Genomic DNA, 21391 nt, shown 5'->3' with positions numbered 1-21391 from the left:
TTCGTTTGCTTTGTTTGTGCTGGCACTTGCATGATTAAAATGTATGGCTGGCTAAACTGACTTTACCTTACCATAGGGTAAGGTCAGACAGTATAAATAAACCATCCTCTTAATTACTGACCAGTCTCCAGTTTACATTTCTTTTGTGAGCTTTTCTAGCTGTTTCCTCCAGATAATTGAGAAATATCTCTTCCCTTCCTTCCCTAACCCAGTGATCAAAAAAACATCGTGATTTGGGGGAAGGGAAGAAGAGGGCTCCCACTTCTAGAAAAGCTGCAAATCGACAAAGTGATGCCTTTTACGTGCGGTAATGATGTTCCCTGCCGCGGAGATAAGAAATGGAGGTAGCAGTTACAAATGTCAGTGCTTTGGCAGCTAATTGAAATCTTTCTGCTTGGCTCCTGTGCCCACAGCATGGCTAAAAACAGTGTTGGATTCACTGAAGGGTTAAGTTATTCACGGGTGACTTACCTGGCCTCTTTGTTAATTACCTCTTACATGGTTCTGTTTACCTTTATCAACCTCAACATCTGTCTGCCTCAGCATGAGCTATATTTATTCCTCACTGGAGGGGGTTGCAGTATAGCTGTCGAACTGCTGTAATATTCCCTTTGCTTCTTGTTTTGGTAGAAGCAAAGATCAGTTTCTGTGAGATTAAATTGGCTCGAGAAACTATATTTGAGAATTGGCACCTGGGGAAGTGTAGTGACTCAACCAATTTTGCTTATAATACACTGAAGAACAAGAAGCCTTTTGGGTACCCAAAAAAAGATGAGTCTTCACAGAGTGTGTTGAATATTAACAATTAAACTTTACAGTGTATGCTTGTGCTTTACTGTACGTGGGAAAACTTTGGTCACTGAAATAATCTGAGATTCTAATCTGAGATTCTACCACCATGAAAACTTTAGGCACATCAGTATGGTGTTACACACTTTATGCTTGCAAGTATTTGACTTTTCTTGCAGTTTGAGTACCCTGGATCAGAGGTGTAGTTATGATTTGGCAGATGAATGAGCTGTCCTACTTGTTCTGTAATCCACGAGATTTTATCAGCTGAAGGAGATGGTCACTTGGATGGTCCATTTCCAGTTCAGTGGTGGTTGAACTCATTGTGTTTAAATTTCCTGAAGGTCTGAAATCTTAAAAAAAAAAAGAACTGAAAGTATCAGTGAAAGCTGCTTGAATCAATGGATACTGGGAATTGGAATGGTGCTGAAGCACCTGAGTTAGTGCACCCCTACTGAAATAAGTTCTGACTTCTGACTTTAATCATTGTCTTTATTGCTATAATTGATGTTATATTGCTGTGTCAGAAATGCAGTTACAAATCTCTAACAGCCTTGCAGTCATAACTGGGCTTTAGTAGCCTAGCAACAACTACAAGCCAAATATATATGGTTTTTTTAATTCCAGCTTGCTCTTTGGTTTCTTAGTATCTGCAGCTTGAGAATTCAAAATGAAGCAGTGAACTTGAGAAGAATTCAATAAGCTTTCAGCACCTTTAGAACGCGAGTTTTACTTGTTCATGAGTCCAAGGGTTTTGACAAACTGAATAATTCATATTATCCTTGAGTATTAACACTGCTGTTTGCTTCCCCTGCACATAAACTACAAATTCCATAGGAGCAGGATGAGACCTTTGTCTTCTGAAATGTCTGGTACTTAATGTTGCTTATCTGTGAGAAGGAATTAAAATCCCTGCTATTGTTTATAAATGACAGTGTATTTTCTTCCACCATTAAACTTAGCTTTTAAAGAATTAAATCTCTAAAATTACTTCCAGTTCATAAGTTCATGGAAGATTTGGACACATGATAAAATTCTTTTGCACAGGATTTTGCTTGAATAAAAGTAAAAGGAGGAGAAACCAAAGACTGGTATGGTGTAAAATTGGAGAAACTGGATTTTGAAGAAACTTGTTCAGTGAAATCACAATACATGACTTCTGTTAATAACACTTGAAACCATTAATAAATACATAACTTGGTAATTTCAGATTATTTCTATTTTAATTCAGACAAAATTTTGGTTTTAATGCAAGCTGTAAATCCATTTTAGTTCTTCTGAAAGGTGGGATCTGTGTGCCTGTTTGATTAGGACTATGGAAGGAAAAAAAAAGAAATCTGTATTTTGTGACTTGGGGGGGCTGCTGCTTTCAGCATGAAAAACTCACTGTCTGACTAATGAGTAGTGGTAGCTGTAAACATGAAATTTCACATTTTATATTTAATATGATAAAAGCTTTGTCAAGCCTCTACTGTTGCTTCAAAGGCTCTTTCAATGCTATTGAGTGTTTTATGAATAGTTAATAGGCACAGAAGTGACTGTCAGCACCAGAGCTGTTCCTCATTCCCCTGCATAAATTAAATATATTACCCTAGTGTTCTTAAAAAAAAAAAAAAAATCTGTGTACATTTACATAGTTTCATAAGAAAACTTAAGGAAAATTAGTTTACATATGCTGCTTACCTTTATAATGCCACTTAAATTTAGGGATGTTTGTCTGGTGTGGTACAGGAGTAGCTGTGTTTTTTCTGCATTTCATATGTGAGTGCCTCTCTGTGATTGCATCACTTTGTTTTACTGCGAGAGTTAATGGATTCTCAATGTAGTAAACATTGGCTAGTCTAGCATTAAATATTGAAGTTGGTCATTTTAAGCTTAACCCTGAGCATTGGTGTTGTTTTTAGGCAATAACACTGAAGAATAGAATTTCTGGAAACTGAGTATTTCACTGCTAATTATTAGATTTTACTAAAAAGAAAGGCTGAGCTATGCAGAGCAGAATACTGTAGATTATTTTTGTTTGTAAAAGAAATTATTTCTTTCATTAGGTCCTTTTACATCAGCAAAATGCTGTAGTTGCTCGTGTCTCATATATGTAGGAAAACTGTTCAGGGGTTTGGGCTGTTATTTTACAGCTAAAATATTTAGATATAATATCTCATAAAAGAAATAACATTCAAAATTCATCCAGCCTAAAGCTTAGCAGACTGTGCTTAAAGGGTCTTGAAATTCATGTGAAATTGCTGGTATGGAAAAAGTGTGTTAAGCAATAATTCAAATTGCTGATTCTGAGAAATCTCTGTGGTAGCTGAGAATTCGTTATGCTGAAGAGATTCAATATTCCAGAGTGAACTCTTTTAGTGTGCAGTCGTGACTCTCCCCATTGAAATGTAGTGTCGATACCTGCCTGAGAAGAATGCTTGTAGGTAAAGGGAGATTATGGAGATGTATTTAGAAACCAAGCATGAAATGTTACAGAAGAATTGACTTCCAGGTCTGTTTCTTCAAAGGCATTAAGGTATCAATTGCTGACTCAATTCAGTGTGGAAGCAGATAGCCTTCCTAAGGCTAAGCCTGAGATCAAAGGAAATCTAAAAACCTGAAAGATCTCCTGGGAAAGAAGGGAGCAAAGGGTTGTGGATGGGCTGTTAGAGGCTATAATTCAAGTGAAAAAGAGCTGAGTGGCTGGAAAGCCTCTTGCAGATGGAGGAAGCTCTTCAACACAAAGCAGCACTGAATCTATTTCAGTTTAGCTCGAGTAGTTGAGTTTATTCCTCATCTCTGCCAGAGGTTACATTAAGGTTATGTATTTTTAACTGCTTGTATGCAAAGCTCCATCTTCCATTTCAGCTGTGGCCTACCTTACCTTGTTTTACCAGGAAGAAACTGAGTTGCTATAATCTGTCCTTTGACTCCCAGAGTTAAATTCCTGTTCAATCCAGCTGCATCCGTGCTCTCAGGCATGGCTGCATTTGATGCTGAGACTGAATTGCAGGCTCTGAATTTCTCTTTGGAAGAAATAATCGCTTGAGAGCTGACCTGTCCCAAGAGAGGACTGTAACGCAGCTAACCTAAAGGTAAGAATTGAATATACAGTGGATCCAGAAAACCTGGAATAATAAACAATTAAATCCTTTTTTCAGCCTTGTTAGCTTTAGAGTTAGTCTGTAAGATCACAAAGTTTGTATTCACATCTCATGTGGTGAAATGTGTAAGACTGCAAATATTGTGCCTGAGGCACATGTTAATTGCTCTATAAAACCTCCCCACCCATCTTTTTTTACTTATTGACTAATTTTATGTTCACTTAGGGGTTGTGTAAGACTAATTTTACTATACTTTTTTTTTTAAGTAACAAGCAAGTCAGGCTTTCATATCATGTATCGCTCTTGCTTCGAGGACAAACGATATTTTATGTAAGAGCAGCGCAGATTTTGAACACAGATAGCCCTTAGTGGAAGGCTGGATTAAAGATACATTTAAAACCCTTTTAAAAGAAAGATGCTATGGAACTGTTAAGATTTTTAATCCTGGGGGCAGTTAGGAGCATGTACTTTATTTTCATATCAAGGCAAGTGGTTTGGCAGTTGTGCAATAGCTGTTCCTTATAGCTTTTTTTATATCAATGTTCTGTTTTTCTTCAAGTAACACTGAATCTGGCCTTCAGAGGCACCACTGATAGCACATGGCAGATTTTCAGCTGGATAATGTGAGGATTCCTGCTGGCTCTAGGGTCCTACAGACTCTGTGACTTTGGATGAAAAGCCTTGCAATGAGAGGGGAAGCTGAGTGCAAATGGCTTCAGAGGCTTCTCCCATAGCATGAAATATGTTTCTTATTACTTACCAGTAGGTAATTTTTTTTTTTTTTGGCTGAATAAGGTCTGCTGGAGAAGCTACTTCTAAAATAAGATTCGTACTTGCTATGGTGCTGCTTTTTCCCATTCCAAATCTTCAATAAAAGTCCTTGAGCTTTTAATTGTGTACTGTGAGAATGTTAATATGGGTTGTTTTGGGGTTTTTTTTTTCCCTAGCGTAGTGTTCACAGTAAAAACTGTGAGTGAACACTTCTTGGAATCCTTGGAAGTTTTCATTTTAAGAGTTTGGTCTGAGTTTAGAGCAAGTGACCGGTATATGACACAAAAAATATGAACAGGTCTAAAAACTGTGGGCTGATAGAAGCAGCACAGTGCAGAGCAAAGCAAACAGTGTAAAAATGCAGGCTGTCAGCGAAGAATGGAGGTTTGTCACCTCTGTTCTTAAAATCCTTTTTTTTTCCTGCAGCAATAGACGTTTTAGTCTGTGATTTGTCAGAAGAGCTTGAAGCCTCCAAAAATAATCACTCTCTAAGAAGGAAATGCACATCTCTATCCTTATGTAGCTGCTTCTTTCTACCTGTAAATATTTTCAGTCTAGCATGCTGTCTCCCTTTTATCTGTAGTAGCCAAGGGTTAGGAGAGGCTAAACTGTTTGGCATGACTTAGGGGTACTTTGAGATCTGTGTTCCCCTTCTTTCCCAAATGCCTTTTCTCCTACCCAAAGAGCTAGTAAAGCAGCAGAAATAAGGGCTAATTAATAACACTGTTATAAGCTAACGGTGGTGAACTGGGTATGGGACTGTATTAAATTAAAGCATATTTTTAAAATTTTAATTTTCATATCAGCCAGTAGCATTAAATTCTACTGTAAACAGAGTTTTTACATCTCTCTTATCACTGGGTCACTGAATTGACTTGAAATTCTTTCCTCTCACACATAGCAGACCCACCTTGTTGTGAGATACTCAAGGCAAGCCTTTCTGCTGCTTTCAAGGGCAGTTCTAGAGCATAGAAATGGGCACAGATGGGAATAAAGGAACTGCAGGATTTTTACTAAGATTTCCTGTGAGTAGTGGGGAAAAGATGAGAGAAGTAGGGACAGACTTTGGCCTCCTGGAAATGCACTAAAATTGAGTGGATTTAAACACGCATTTACTCAATCTCTCTCTTAGCCTAAACCCTTCCTCTTAATCTGCTTTCCACCCACATGCCCAACATCTCTTTATACTTCTGTCTAAACACCCTCATCTGGAGCAAGATGTCAGGAGAACCCTTGAATGTAAATGCATGAGTTTTTCTGCTCAGAATTTGAGTTTGACCCTCAGCTCTGACCGAGAGGTAACTTTGCCATAGTGATAACAGGTGAAACACGATAGTGCTTCCATGCTCTTTATTACAAAGTAATTGCCACCAGGGCAATTTTCCAGCAGGCCATTGCCTGTTCTGTACTGTAAAAAGAAACCTTTCAGCTCTTGGATGGGGTTCTGGTGGCAGAGACTTGCAGATGCAGAACTGATATTTGGATGCCCAACCTTGGAACTGGCGACCCCACAGCTCACATGAGTGGGTTTCTGTTGAATGTGGACTGTGAGACAGGTTACGAGAAAAGAATAGCTGAGAACTCCTTAGTAAACAGGAGTCTTACTTTTCAAGGAAGTAGAATTAAAGCTACTTTGGAAATGAAAAGAGCGTCAGCAGGCTTTTGCCAACTCATGTAGTGCTTTAATAAAGGATTGTCAGAACTGCAGCCCCTTGAGCTCTGTTACCCTCAGTCTCCTGTGTACTTGTTGCAAGAGCCTTTCTGTTGTGATGCCCCTTTGGGGGACCCCATTTAATCATCCTCTTTTCACCAACCAACAGTTGAAGAGGTTTCAGATATACTTCCCGCAGGCTATTTTGCAAGAAGTTACTGGAAATGTTTTCTGCTACTGATTCAGTTTGATAATATTTAATACAAGCCCATTTAACTAAATAGGGCAAATCCATGTTATGGCTTATGTCTACATAGGTTTGGATAAATCCCCTATAGCTCATGTTACTCCATAACATCTTCCTCTCCCTAAAGTCTTGAGTAACTGGTTACAGAGCAGCACAGATGCAGATTTTTCCATAAATAGATGAGCCTAACTCTGTTAACATTTGATGATGTTCAGTTGAAGCCTCATGGTGAATTTTTTGTGGTGTAGTAGATGCAGAGCATGTAAACAAAAGAATTCGAATCTGAGTTTCTATTATTTTTAGGGAATGGTGACTGCTGGATTACAGTTTTTTACAGCAAAGTTAGGTGCCTTCTCTCCAGGTTTTGGGGAGTGTTCCGTGTGAGGACAGAGCTTCCACACTCAGCTCAAAAATGTCTTAACACACTTTCAGAGCAAGAATACATTTTGCCATGGAGGTGCTGATACGGGGAAGGATCAACAGAAAGGCTCAGTCCCTACAATGGCCTAGTTCTGTCCTTGGTATCAGCTTTGTCTTTGGCAAGTGGCCCACTATGGGGCAGCGTGATGGCTTTTATTATGCCAGTAAATTTTGTATAACTTTTGCTCAGGTCATCTTCACATTGAATTTCTATCCTCCCCTGAATCCCAGTGTCTGTTCTTTCTATCTCAAGTGATAAAGTGAGCTGGATCATTTTCTATGTGTTCTCTGTATTGGCTGGATAAAAATATTAATTTCCTGGTTTTATCAGTTGTGCTGCTCTGTAAACAATGGTCTTTCAATAATTCAGTCTATCAGAACTGAGCTTCCCCCCCACCAGGATAATCTGCAAATTCCAAAAATATCCTGCTGGCTTTAAATTAGCTCTTCATCTGAAGTGTTCTAATACCTCTTACAAATGTTATATCTGGACACTTCTGGAAAGTAAAGTATTTCTTTGGAGAATGGAGATCATCATGCCCTTCAGAGTTCATGTAGGTGGCAGGAAAATAAATATTAAATTACATATTCTAAAATTAGTATTAAACTTGGGCACTCTGGGAAGAATCTTCATGAATTTAAACCAAAGTGTCTTGGGTATTCAGATAAATGATTGTTTACTGGGGTTAATTAGTTGCAGTGGAGACAATTGTGGTATTCACTCTGTTTTCTTTGCCTGATTTGGAAAGTCAGTGTCCTACCAAGCCAGACATTTTCTGGCAAGGAAGAGTCATTACAGGCATACCTGCTGTCTTACATGGACTGCATCAGGTGACTTCAAAATGATTGTTTATCATACTTAGCTGCAGTTTAAACAATTTATGCAGCGATTGGATGTCACTGAAATATCTGATCTGCTGTTTCCTTCCAAGCTGCAGTAGAAAAGAAGAGCAGATGCACTGTGCTCTGCTCCTTTTTATTCCCCTTAAGTGATTATTATGTAAAACTTTAAAAAAATAAATTTCTGGTTGCTAGACTTTCGTGCCGGTTTATCATCTCTGTAGTGGTTCTGCACTATATCTCCTGTTTTTTAGCAAAAGGGATTGGTATTCCTGATGTTAATGCCTTTGTAGCATAGAATCATAGAATGGCTTGGGCTGCAAGGAGCCTTCAAGACCATCCAGTTCCACCCCCCTGCCATGGGCAGGGACACCTTCCACTACCCCAGGTTGCTCCAAGCCCCATCCAAGCTGGCCTTGGACATTTCCAGGGATGGAGCATCCACAGCTTCTCTGGGCAACCTGTGCCAGTGCCTCACAGGGCAGAATTTCTTCCTAATACCTAATCTAAACCTACCCTCTAACACAAAGCAAATGATGCTTACTTCATATTGACCTTAAATAAGAGCAGAAGGAACCTTTGTCATCTGTATGAAATTAAAACAGAACTTAATTTTTTTCCTTTCCTTTCCATTACAACCAACAGAAGTATTCCAGAAACGCAGTTTTCAAGCCCCAACTGGCTGACATCTCAGAGGTCATGGCTAAGCCAGTGGTGAAGCAGCAGTGTTGGCACCCCTTCCCCAGTGGCTCACTGGGTCCCCCCAAGACAGACATGCTGTGTAACAGTGGAGAAGCTCAAGAAGAGAATGAGGGAGCTTTCAGGATATTTGGGGTTGGCATGAGAAAATAAGATTGTGTAATCAGTTAAAAGGCTGAGGGTGGTTCTTTCTCTGTAATTTAACTAAGTAATAGTCTAACTAGTGTTCCCCTTTCTCTGAGGTAGTCAAATTCATGTGTCGTAAATTTTGTGCCAGGGACTCCATCAGTCTGGAGAGCAGTCAGTGTGTGCCAGAGGTTATGGAGATAAATGGAGAGGAGGGTTATTTTTCTGCAGTGTGTATTCCTACCCTGTTGATGTGGCAAATGTATTTAAAATAAGTTTTCAAATGTTTTTAAGCTGTAACCTTCAGGAGAGGAGTTTGGTACAACTTCGTCAGATATGAAAGGATGCCAAATTTTGCAAACTATTTAGGTTTCAATCTTAAAAATTATTTGGGTTCTTTGTTGGATGACTGAATAATGCTGTGTTGCTACACCTGTAGCATATATAACTTGCATATATGTATAAATAGTATATAACGTATAATAATATATACATGTATATAATATATAACTTGTTCCATTCTTTTATAAGTTCAAATGGAAAGAAAAAATTACATGCAGAGTGCTATAAAGGAAAACTGCTTTTCATGATATAATAAAAGCACTTGTCTGGCTGTTGGAAGAGAGTTCTGTTCTGCTTTCTCCCCAGTAGGGCCTAACTCTCATAATTTGCACATTTGGAAAGGAAATATTTGCTGTCTTATGTGCTGGTGTGCTCTGCATGTTTAACTTCAGGTTTTATTGGTAAATTTATCCTTCCACATGTAGCTTCACTGATTGTGCAACATAATACATGTGAGTAAAGATCACATTTAATGGTTTGCAGTAAGAAGTCTTATTCATCTTGTATTATTACATTTTATTCCTGACTGTCAATTCCAGTTATTTGGTGCAAAAGGACTCCATGGATCTCATTATCCTTCACGTACAAATACAGTCATATAATTTTTAAACAGCTGAGTGAGGGTGGGGAAGCCACTTCTGGGACACAGTGAGTGAGTTATTTGGAGTGATGCCTGAGACTCTGCTCTAGTTACCAAAATTTCCTATGAGAGCAACGCTGTAGTATGACCCTGCAAGCTCAAAATACTAAGATCAAGGGGTTTATTAACTAGAATTTAGAAGGCTTCAATGGGAAAGCAGCTCTGCTTTTAAATCTCCCCTGTACATGTGTAGAACGTGTTTCATGTAAGTTAATGTTCAAGCCAAAACATGCAAGTGCAGGAAAGTTTTAGGCAGGCTTCATAAACACCAACACTGTCTTTAATCAGCCCAGAATTTCATCTGAGAGGATGGTTTTCCATAATGCTTTACCACAAGGCAGGTGGCATGCATAGCTACAGAAAAAACCCACATTTTTTGGCAGGGAAAATCCTCAGTTGATTAAAACTTCTTGTCTCATAGTCCTCATTCTTACATCTAGAGATTGTTACAACCACTGGTGAACTGCAGTGTTTTTCCTGGAGCAATGTACGTGGAAAACTGTGCCTGCAAACTCCAACATGTTGTTCATTTGTTGCAGCAAATGGGGAAAGCACTAATAGGATATCTGTTCCGCTTGATATAGCCACATGAGGAATTAACCTCAATAAAGACAACTGCATAGAGGAATGTGGTTTTTCTTTAGGAGCTTAGGATGGGTTATTTGCAAAATTTGCCTGTTTGGGATTTTTTTTTAAAGAAAACAATGAATAAAGTTAGAAGAATCAGCATGTTTCTTTATATGTTCATACATATAATTCTGCAACACTTCTAAAACAGCAAATAATTTAAAATCCAATGCTGTATTACCACTCTCTGCTGACTTTCTGGTAGAGCTTCCCAGTAGCACAGTTGTGACCCAAATGATCCCAGGCAGAGTGTTTATTCCTGTCATAAACAAACCTGTGGTCCAAAAGCTTTTAGAAAGGCCAGAAGGTTGATTTTTCAGCATGGTAACAATTAACAATACACTTTTTGTAAGTCTGTCATGGGAATGGTGCCTTTTTGAGAGGCTTTGAGTATTGCAAAGGGAAGTAAAGCACTTTGAGACTGCACAATGTCAATGGCCTAAGGAGTGTAGGTAGGATCAATTCAGCTTTTTTCCCTTCTGGCAGTTCAGGGAAAAATGGCTTTTGGAATATGAAGTGTATATTGGGTAGTTATAATGTTTATTAGGTATTACATTTTTTCTGTTGGATCAACTAGGGTAATTATAGCAGGAGCTGTCTGCACCACTTTCTGACCCTTAAAAGGACTATGAAAATGTGATCCCAGCTGAAGTGTAAAGATCAACTGTCTGGTCACTAATCCCCAAGAAGAGGAAGGTTCTCAGATGGTGTCTGCAAGGGTACACAGGCCAAAAGCCACCTCAAGTCACTCTTTTCATGTGACTTCCAAGCATGTAGTCAAGTCTAAAAACTGGGAAAGGAGAGAAGAATTTTTATCAATGTGCAGAGACAAGCTCCTTGCATTTCACTCTTAAGCCTGGAAATGAACTGTTTTCTTTGCTCCTTGCAATTCAAGGGCACAAATATTGTGCTGACCAGAGTTTGTCTGGCTGCCTGCTCAACAAAAATATACTTTTTTGGCTACCCTCAAGTCTGCTTGCCTTCCTTTTTCAAATTCTGTTCCTGGATACACTGAGCAGATGCCATGCTGGACTATATATATGCCAGTCATTTGTTTGGCAGGGCGAACCAGAACCTTTATGATTCCCTAGGGCTTGGGAGTTTGTGGGGTGGATGGACACGTCAGGGGGAAACTTCTGCTGCAGTGAGTGGGAATTAATATCTTGGTGATGCCTTCTAGCCCGGTGTTTGCTACAATGGTGGTTTAAAAATCTTGACCATGAGCAAGTCCCAGAACATTTGCGATGTCCTAGCCCCGCTGTTCATCTTGTCCTTGCTTAGTTATGTCAGTCAGGTTTTCACCTCCCCTTGGGGTCTGGGTAGAGCAGTGTGGAAGGGTACTCAAAGCTTCCTTTGGGCACAAACTCCTTGCCCTGCAGAGCAGAACAGGACCAGAGCACAGAGGGCTAAGGCTGCACTTACTGCTGCCTCATGGTGCTGCTGGACAGCCCCATATTGAATAGGTCCCCCTTAAGCCAGTATGATTTTAATTAAAAACTTGTTCTTAAGGTGAAGTGTTGTTCGTTGACCAGATTTTTTTAGGAGGTGGGAGGGTTGCTCCAGTCTGGTTTGAATATCCAGAGTTAACAGTTCAGGGTTTACTCTACTTGGAATTAAAACTAGGGGTTAAGACAAGTTTTTGGTTAGGATTTGACTCAGCCACGTAAGTAGATGGTCATGGGTTTTAATGTGTTAATCACTGCAACAAAAGCTCCACTGTTGATTAACAGAACAAGTTGCTGAAAGATTTTCTGTTGTATGTACAAGAACCTCTTGAGTTTGGGAATTTTCAAGGAATTCAAGCCAAAGTCCTTTGTTTATAAATTTGTCGATATTCTAGAAGCAGTGACGAAAAACCCTATTGAGCTTTGGATAAACTGGGATGCTGCATCTCTTCAGGCAACACATGTCACAGTAATTGATGTGTAATCTTGCAGCCAGAGGAGCGGGAAGTGCCGCAGCGTTACGTAATGCGCCGAGCCCAAGTGGGGCATCACGTACGGCTGATGCCTTTTAATTACATCCCATAGGGGCGAGGGAAGGATCAGTGTGGTGAAACAGCTTATTGATTGCTGCATTCATACACGGGCCTGCATACATTTAGACACTTAGGAGCGATGGGAAATGGATGCTGATGTTGTGTGTGTGACCTTCGAGTCCTTCTGCATCTGCAGCTTGCTTAACTGGCCAGCAACAGGAGATAGGCTGGGAATAAATACCCTTACATTGTGAAGTCAGCCTTGAGTGGTTCTATGATACAGAGCATAACCTCTGTTTTTCTGGAACAGTGAAGAAGTTTTTCAGTTTTTTAGTTGATGTAAACACCCTTAAAACTTCTCTACAGTGATGGTTAAAAAGAAATTTTTTTATTAGTGCTGGTTCAGCACACTGGAAGTTGCATCAGATTTAATCTATATTCCATTTCGGCTCGTTAAATGCTGTGATGCAAATTTCTTATTAGTGTCAAAGTGATATATTTCTAAATATTGGTTAATAAGTGAGAGAGCAGGAAAAGTTAAAACCAAGTTTCACAAGAGCCAAAAAGGATGGCACAGATAATCTAGAAAACTTGAGTGAATCAGCTTCAGCAGTAGATCAGAGCCCTTGGCAATATTGTGTTTCCTTGCTCTCTCTGCAGCTTATTTACCTGCTGCAGCATGGGGAAAGCTTGTTTGGCCATCTCAGTGTTTGAGCATAAAAGGTTCAGCTTCTGTCTTAAGTAAAGCTGGCACTTTACACTGTACCCTGGCAAAAATAAATACCGTGGGTTTGATAAGTATATAATTCAGTGGAACCTATAGGAATTGCTAACTAGCTATAGTTACAAAAAAAAAAAACCTAGAACAGTAGTTGATTCTTTGGCCTTTCCTTGAGCAGGGCATGTCATATGCATTGCTTTTGATTCCTCCTCCTCAGCAGCAGCAGGAGTAGCAAATAAGTCAAGTAATAGACATGTATATCAATATTGGATAAGGAAGTAGAAAACTGGATTGTTAAAAAGGCAGTAAGCTAGAAATAGTCTTCTACCTGAATTACCATAGGCTACCCCTGTGGAAGTAGGAGGGTTAGAAACTTTAAAATAAATAATGAAAGCTTTAAAAGCTTTGCTTGACAGCATTTGTGATCATGCTAAAAGGAAAATCTCATTTGCCTGCCTGCAGATAAGCGCATGTGTTCTCTCTCGGATGCCTCAAACCTCAGCTGTTCCCAGGCTTTTGCTTTCCCTCTCCCCCTTCCACACATACCTTTGGCTCACTTCTCTTACCATACGCTTCTCTTTCCTGACACAGCACCATAAAGCTGGGTTATAAACCAGAAATTGTCAGGAAAGCCACATAAACCTTTCTACAACTTTGGCAGAACAGCCGTGCAGCAGCAGAGCTTAGTGAAACACTGACAACTCCCACAGTTGCCAAATATGAGAAGGGGAGGACAGTTGTAGGAGGTTGAGAAGCAATAATTGAGCAGAGACAGAAAATGGGAGAGCTGGATGATGAAATCCTTTAAGAGGCCTGTCACTTATTTCCTTAATTCCATTTTCCAGAAGTCTTATTTAACCCACCATGGTTGCTGCTGGCATGCTATTGCATGGGGAATTTCAAAAGGCACGATAGCTTTGCCAGAAGGAAATATTCTGCAGCTTAAAAACACCTCCAGAACTCTGTATGTCAAACACCACACTAATATTTCTGTACTGAAGCTGTTGAAGAGCAACAGCTTTGTTTTATTACCAGTTTAGCTGGTCTTTCAAAATGGGTGGCTCTAATCTAGGTGCAGACATGGTATGAAATAGTTGCCAAATTTTTGGAAGTTGTTTCTGCTCTAACAGTGTTGACTTGTTTGCATCCAACTCCTAAGGAAATCTCAAATTTTAAATATAAGTTTTAAGGGAATGTCAGACAGTTTTCCTACATCTCTAACCTTATGTCATCATTTTAGTTTTCCTATTAATTATTTGTTCCTGTATCTCTAACGTAGATGCAGATTTTGTCTAGAATCCTGTTCTTATGATAGGGAGTGACTAAAGCAGAAATGTAGGTGCATTTTAAAGGCCTAAATGTGCTGTAGAAGGTTTGAATGTCACAGCAATGCAGGAAGCAGGTCCCTGTCCTGGAAGACAGACAGTGCCCCAGCGGTCTCCTTTGCAAAGTGTCTCTTTGGTCCTGTGGATTTTTCCTGACCATTCCAGGGTGGCTGCAGCTGGCTTCTGCTGGTAGTGTTGGAAGGAGTTTTCTGCTTTTTGCCCTTGGATGTCAGGTTTCTGCAGTACCATGTTTTTTATGTCTTTGCAGTATTCCTATTAATTATTTGTTCTCTTGATTATCACTCCCCTCAGTGCCCATAACCCCATCCAATGGAGAAATTGTGCTTTATCCCTCCAGTCTTGTGTCCCACAAAAAATTCCTTGTTTGCACAGAGGAGGCAGCCCTGTATGTCATCCAGAGCAATAACAGAGCAGCTGAGTGAGCTTAGAGCCTGGCATCCCAGCCCTTGTGCAGCCATACCTCCTGACAAGAGCTAACCCAGGAGGAGGACGAGGGAGAGGAGAGACTTCTTGCAAGTGGGTGATGTTTGTGTTACAGCAGTGTTCGTCTTGCAGAACGCACGTACTCCTGCCTGTGAGATGTGGATAATGTGCTGACAGCTCATGAATGTTGCAGGCTCAGCACAAGAGCTCTGATTCGACAGGCACAAGAGGAATTTCAGGATGTGAATTTTACCAGTGGGAAGATTGAAGCCACAGTTTTGAGATGATGTTTATGCAGTAGGTTGTTCCTGAGACACTGAGCGAATCGAGATGCCTGACAGCTTGCCGGGTAATCATTTTAATGTAGGAAGCTAAGCAGCAATGAAAAATCTCACAGTTTTGTTCTGAGCTCTTCCACCTGCATTCTTGCAATTAAACTGAATCCTGTGACCACAAGTGTTGGTCAGTTTTTCTCCAGTGCTGTTGTGCTGTTTGCTGCTTCTTTGAAGTGGCTTCTGAACAAGCACTTGGCTTGAGCAAGTGCCTTATACAGGATGGGCAGGACTCATTGAATGAAAAGCAAAATTTTCACATAAAAACCAAGTCCAGTATAGGGCTTCATTTCTTGTCACCCCAGCAGCTGTAAGATACTGTAGCATTAGGGGTGCAAATTAGAGGCTGTCCCCTCTCATGTGCTACCAGGCTCTGATTTTAAGCAGTACTTAAAATTATTTTCTTCTTAAAAACTTGTACTCTCACTGCTCAAATCATAGTAATAGGCTCCAGGAGAAATTACTGTGCTTTTTCTTATCCCTTCCCTGTTGGTCAGAGTTCCTATTTCAATTCAGAATTTAGAAGGTGGTTTCTCATGGATGCAACAAATTCTATGTACAAGTGCTGACTGTACCTCAGTAGTGCTCAGACCACCAGTCAGGCCTAATCCAGTGCATTGGTTCAACATATATTGGCTCTGATGTGGTTTCTTTGGCAGCTCAGGGTCCCACTCTAAGCCATTAGAAGTCCTAGAATCTGAGGGGAGATAGCAAGAAGCAAAGAATGTATGGTCAAAGTTTCGTGGTGATGCAGTTGTCAAAACAGGCACTGCAGCTTGTTTGCAGTTTCTCTGGGAGACGCAAATGTGTGGCAAGTCTGTATTTTTATTTTAAATGTAAGGGAATGGATATTTGGCTGAATTTATGAAATTATTCTGAAACCCCTACTCCTCATATAGGCCCTCCAAAGCTAAACTGTTTGAGTTTGCAGTGGTTCCTACAATTTTGATGTATAAGATGAAAAACAGATACCAGAGTTTGAACTTTTTCACAGCTTTTTGACAAGCATTGGTTCTGCTTGCTACACTCCTTCAAAATGCAGTCTAAACAAAGCAGCTTGTATAAGCAGTGCACTTTTAAACAGATCAATGTGAAATATTTTTAGCAGCACGCAGTATTTTATACAAGGATGAAATTGTGGAATAGAAAGCATTTGCAGGGCATGACAGCTTCTTGTGTTCGTTCAGAAATTTGTATGGTGTTTATTTAAAGTGTATAAACAAGTCTCTAGGTGATGATTTCTAACAAATGAAAATAGGGCCTTAGCATCCTATTCCCATATCAGATCTTATTGTTAAGCTTATAAAGAACTATTTTTCCCCCAATAGAACTTATCAAAAAGAGGTTTTGAATAGAAACTACTGCACGTGACTTAATCTTTCTTCCGTGTAACTCGTGACCTCACGCAGCCCTTAGACTGATGGTGACACAGTGAGCATTTCCTGTGAACCGTGAGCAGTCCTGGTCCCACTATTGTTGGGCACTTTTTTTGTCTGGGAAAAAACAAACCCTTATTTACTAGAAGCCAGTGTCCTGTTTGTTTGTAGCTGGCTGGGAAATGCCATATTACAAGGGTCTCAGTGGCAGTCGTCACTCCTAACAGAAGCTGTTGTTGTGTTTTGCTCTTTTTCTCACTGATTTGTATGAGACTTCTGAGTCTGCCTTGTGACCTGCTCCACATTCAGTTCACGCCACAAATACTAACCTTGTTTATCCAATATGTTTTTTCCCTCCTCAGTGTTTCCTCAGATTAGCTGTCAGTAAAAGGCTAAATAATAATCCTCCAGTTATTATTCCTCCCCCGTGAGGTCACCAGGCTGCTTTTCCAAGTTGGAGGATGGTGGTTTGCTGTAAGAGCTGCTACCTGGCAAGGCAAGTGTGGAGGTGGAAAATTACAGACAAAATAAAGGAACGGCATTAAATTGGTAATGGGATGCAGCTGCTTTGGCCTTTGAGTCTGCATGTGAGTCTCAGCAGCCTTTGGTAAAGGCATATGCTGCGTGGAACCACTCTTGGCCATACAAAATCAGCCTCAGCCGAGCTGTAGCCTGTTCTAGGGAGGTGCAGCAGCTCTCAGCAGTTGGGACATTTCACTTTTGGCTTTAAGAGGTTGTGGAATGGCTGTCACATGGATGACAATCTTATGGCTGTGCTGCCTTGAAATCCAGTCCAAGCCAGCATCCATGCATCTGTACGCACATCAGAGACTGGATGCTGTAGGGCTGCTGGCCCAGCATGTAACCATAGCCAAGTTTATTTAAAATACACCCCCCAACTGAGTCCTTGCCACTGAATGGGGGCGTCAGAAGGAACTTCTTGGTGTCAAAACAATCCCTCTGTCTCTACATTTCTGCTTATTGTTGTCTTTTCTGTCTCAGCTGCCTTCTGAACTGTCTTCCCATTTTAAAATACTGCATAAAATGGTGACATTCTGTAGGTTTAGCAGCATACATATACAGAGAAAGGAATCATTAGGATACATACCTTCTTCAACTTTCTAAAGCCCTTGCAGACAGAATTTTTATAAAGTTTCATTATTGGAGCTCATTCTTATGAGGCAAAAAACCCTGGAAGACTTAGGGGGGTTTCTGTTGTTTATACACACACACTTATACACACAATTTCTTTAAGTATTTCAATTTTCAGTCTTATTTTTTTTGCGTCTCCTGCCAAATCACACACGCCAACCTAAATATGCATATCACGTATGCAGACATTCAAGATACTAAAACCAGAACAGCCTCTCTTAAGGGAAGAAAAGTATTTTGGGGTTGGAGTTCTCCTTGTCTGTCTGGAACATTCTCATTTATATGAAAATGTCTAGCACTAAAGCTACTGTTGGAATGAGGAAGGTCCTGCAGACTCTGCCAGCATGAAGGGTGAATTTTTAGGAGGAGCATCTGTGAGGTACTTTTTGAAGTTTCACTTCATGGGACAGTGGAGGTCGTGCTCAGTGCCTCAGAAAACTCTTTCCTGGAAAACTCCTGGTAGAACATGGCTGTGAGCTTTACAGAAGTCTGATTTCTCAGCAACAGTGCTGAGCACAGACATCAGAGGTGACACCTAAATCTGTGCAGAAAGAGAAGACTGTTCTGGGCACTAGAGCTCTTCCGAGTTTTGGTTCACTGGGCAGACTGAGCTTATCAATTACACATCTCAACTTTTAGATCTAGAAAGCAAACACAAAAGGATAACTCGCTTTCCTGCCTATTGCTACAATGATTGCTATGTCTGCCTGTGCATTGCTCAGGTGAGGAGTTTGTCAGGGTCAGGAGGGAATTCTCCCAACAGCAGATTAATTTTTTTTCCTGTACTGCTTTAATTTAGTTTTCATGTGCACCCACTTCCCGCCAGGAGTCTTCTCTAACCCCACTCAGTTGTTTTCCACTTGAGTAACCAACTGAATTCTAATGTGACAATGTCACAGTTTACATGCTTACAGTAAAGCCATACATGTCACTCAATAAATGGTAACAGTTTGGAATTCTGCATAACTGTATGTAAAACACACATGATGATTTTATAAACTGCTGGCGTGCACTTGGAATGCAATTTATCAGGGCCCTGCCACTTAGCTTATGGAAGCAGTCCCATGGCATGGCTTCTCCAGCAAGAGAGAAAGCAGGTTGTGTTCATGTCAGTGATTCCTGCCATTACACAATCTGTGGGAATGGCTCGTGTTTCACTTGAAAGTTATCCCTTTCCTGTTTACTTGGGGGAGCACTCAGAGCTTTTTAGAAATTCTTCCATTTTTCTTGGCATGGGGCTATTAATTCTTGTACAGATTTTTATCGTGGCCTCTTTTTCTAAAGATAGATATTTTGGCTGCTAATGAGTAGTTCAATAAAAAAATATCAAAGTCGTTTTTCTAAAGAAGAATCTTGAAACATAATGTTCTTGGGGTTTCAAGTGTCCTTTTTACCCTTCCATAAAAGCTACATCCATGGCTCTGTTCTGAAATCATTGAGATTCATGTCTTCTGCAAAGTAAGCCATTTTCACTGTAAATATTTAGATTTAGGCTTTTATTTATAATACTTAGATGTTAGGAAGATCACCCTTTGCAATAAGTAAAAATAAATTCTTCCCAAGAAAGCATTTCAGTCTCTCTCCTCTGACTCACACATGGAAAGATAAAACTCATTCATTTTAGTCATGTATCTAAGGTTGGGTAAAAAACCTTTTTTCCTTTCTTCTACTGACCTGTAAAATCAAGCCAGACCTTAATCTGATTTTGAGTTATTACATGCAAAGTTGATCTTGAAAGTACTTGAAGTCAAGTACTGAATTTTTAAAATAATTTTAGGACATTTTTATGACAGTTAGCTGTGGCTATAAAGCATAAAAAATACCTATCTGTCCAGTTTAGAAAAGTGCAGGTTTCACAGTTGAAGGAGAAATATTTGTAAACAATTTTTAGTTCTCTGCAGAAGTAATTTCAAATCATCGTTTCAAATGGTTTCTGTGGTTTTGGAACTTTTTTTTTTGGTTAAGATCTGTATACACCACAGAGAAGTGTCATTGCAGACTGGAGAAAAGGTGGTGGCCTCAAGGACAGAGGGACAGTGAGCTGCGCCAACCCCTGGTGTCCCTGATTTGCACTCCTGTTTCTTGTCCCTGATATACCAGTGTTTCCTTGTTGTTTCTGCTCACAGTCTCCATTAAAACAAATTGTTTGTCTCAATGGATGTTGGAATATTAAAAGAGAATCTCTTAATTGTGTCCATTTTACTTATATATGCCTATTTGATTGTTTATTCACATAAGATGTGATGAGGCTTGTTATGCTGATGTCAGAGCTCTTGCCAGCCTTCACCCCTGTGTTTATTTAAAGCCTCTGTATGATTTACTGCAAAACCTTCCCAGCGTCTCGCAAGTGTTTACTGATGGATGAGCTCAACTGAGATGTCCCAGCTCATAATTCACAAGTCACAACATAATTCAGAAAAGAAGTGTCTGCTTTCAACACACAGCCCTTGTGTAGTGAAATGCCATCGAGTTATTCCAGATGTTGATGATCACTGCAATAAAGATCCATGACTTTGGTTAAGCTGCAGCTTCTCACTGTGTTTGAAACACACTTTGCAGGGACTTGGCCTCACACAGTAGCAACCTTGGGTGCTTAACCACTGCTCCCGGGATGGCTCTGTGCAGGCAAAATGGGAAGAGTATTTACACATTGCCATGTCTTCTATGTCCTGGAGAAAAATCTTTCACCCTAAATGAATCATGCCCAGCCTTTAGTTTTGCTTGCCTTGAACCAAATGTTTCCTCTTCCCCATCACTGATTAATTTTTAAGCCCGCTCAGGCACTGGTAAGTGTCAGCATCCTGGAGCAGGTGAGGTGCCAGTTAAATATGAGGTGCCTGAACCTGCTTGTGTGCTTGGGAAGCTGTTGAACCTGGTGAAGTTAAAGGGAGTGTTTAAGCCACAGGGAGATGGAAGTTTTCCTTGCACTTCTGCTTGAATTGCTGGCTTTCTAACTTGCATATTTGATGAGGACAGTGTTCATGAAGAGAAGCTGGATGGTCCAAATCTGGATGGGATCTGGAGGGACCTGTGGCTTTTTGAACAAGAGCTTTAGGTCCGATATGCAAACACATAGAGTTACATCTCAGCTAAAACTTCCATGTCAGCCAAGACATCACCAAACAGTAGGAAAAGCTAAGTAAGAGATAGTGATTTGAATCATGATGTGAACACAGTCCCACCTGTACAAACACAGCCCTTTCCTAAAGATCTAAATCCTGTGCAGAAGGAGTCAACAGTTCCATGGTAAGTAGTGATGTGGAGTACTGGCCTCAGTACAGGCCTCTAGCTGCCTGTAACAAGGAAGGGTGGCTGAACCATGGTGCCATTCCCTGTGGCAGGAGGTTCATGGCGTATTTGGTCTGAAAACATAGGTTGGGAAGTTTCAGAAGGGGCAGGTCTCTTTCCATAACTCTAGGCTCATCAAGGCAGCTGTCACTGTTAGCTTGTTCATTAGCCAAAGTTGAGTCAAATCACACAGACCTCGGCCTCAGACCTGGATTTTGAATCCTGATGATGAAATTGGTTTTTAATGCCAAAAAATAGCTTATTTTCCATAATATATCTCTGTATCACCACAGAGTGTGCAACACTCTTGGGAAAATCTGATCTGTCTCATGGAAGAAGTCAGTGTTGCTAGTCAAGATTTGGTGCTACTTTAAACAGCAGCAGATTAGACTTCCAAATCTGCATCAGAGGCTATTTTGGGCAGGGATTGGTATAATCCTGCTTGATAATGGATGCCTCAGTGTGCTGAACAGGGAGCACAAGGTACAGGTTGATCTCACCAGCAAAGGTCAAATGCTGCTCGCACTCACCGTGTAT

General features: G+C 40.3%; 1 protein-coding gene across 4 annotated transcripts in view; it reads left to right on the top strand.

Moving 5' to 3' along the window:
• Nucleotides 1-21391, top strand: part of SLC45A4 (solute carrier family 45 member 4) — an 84934-nt gene that overhangs the window by 50321 nt on the left and 13222 nt on the right. The window lies entirely within an intron of this gene.

The sequence above is a fragment of the Corvus moneduloides genome, chromosome 1 (genome assembly GCF_009650955.1).
Source record: "Corvus moneduloides isolate bCorMon1 chromosome 1, bCorMon1.pri, whole genome shotgun sequence".
Taxonomy (NCBI): domain Eukaryota; kingdom Metazoa; phylum Chordata; class Aves; order Passeriformes; family Corvidae; genus Corvus; species Corvus moneduloides.
This window is presented reverse-complemented; position numbering and strand designations above follow the sequence as displayed.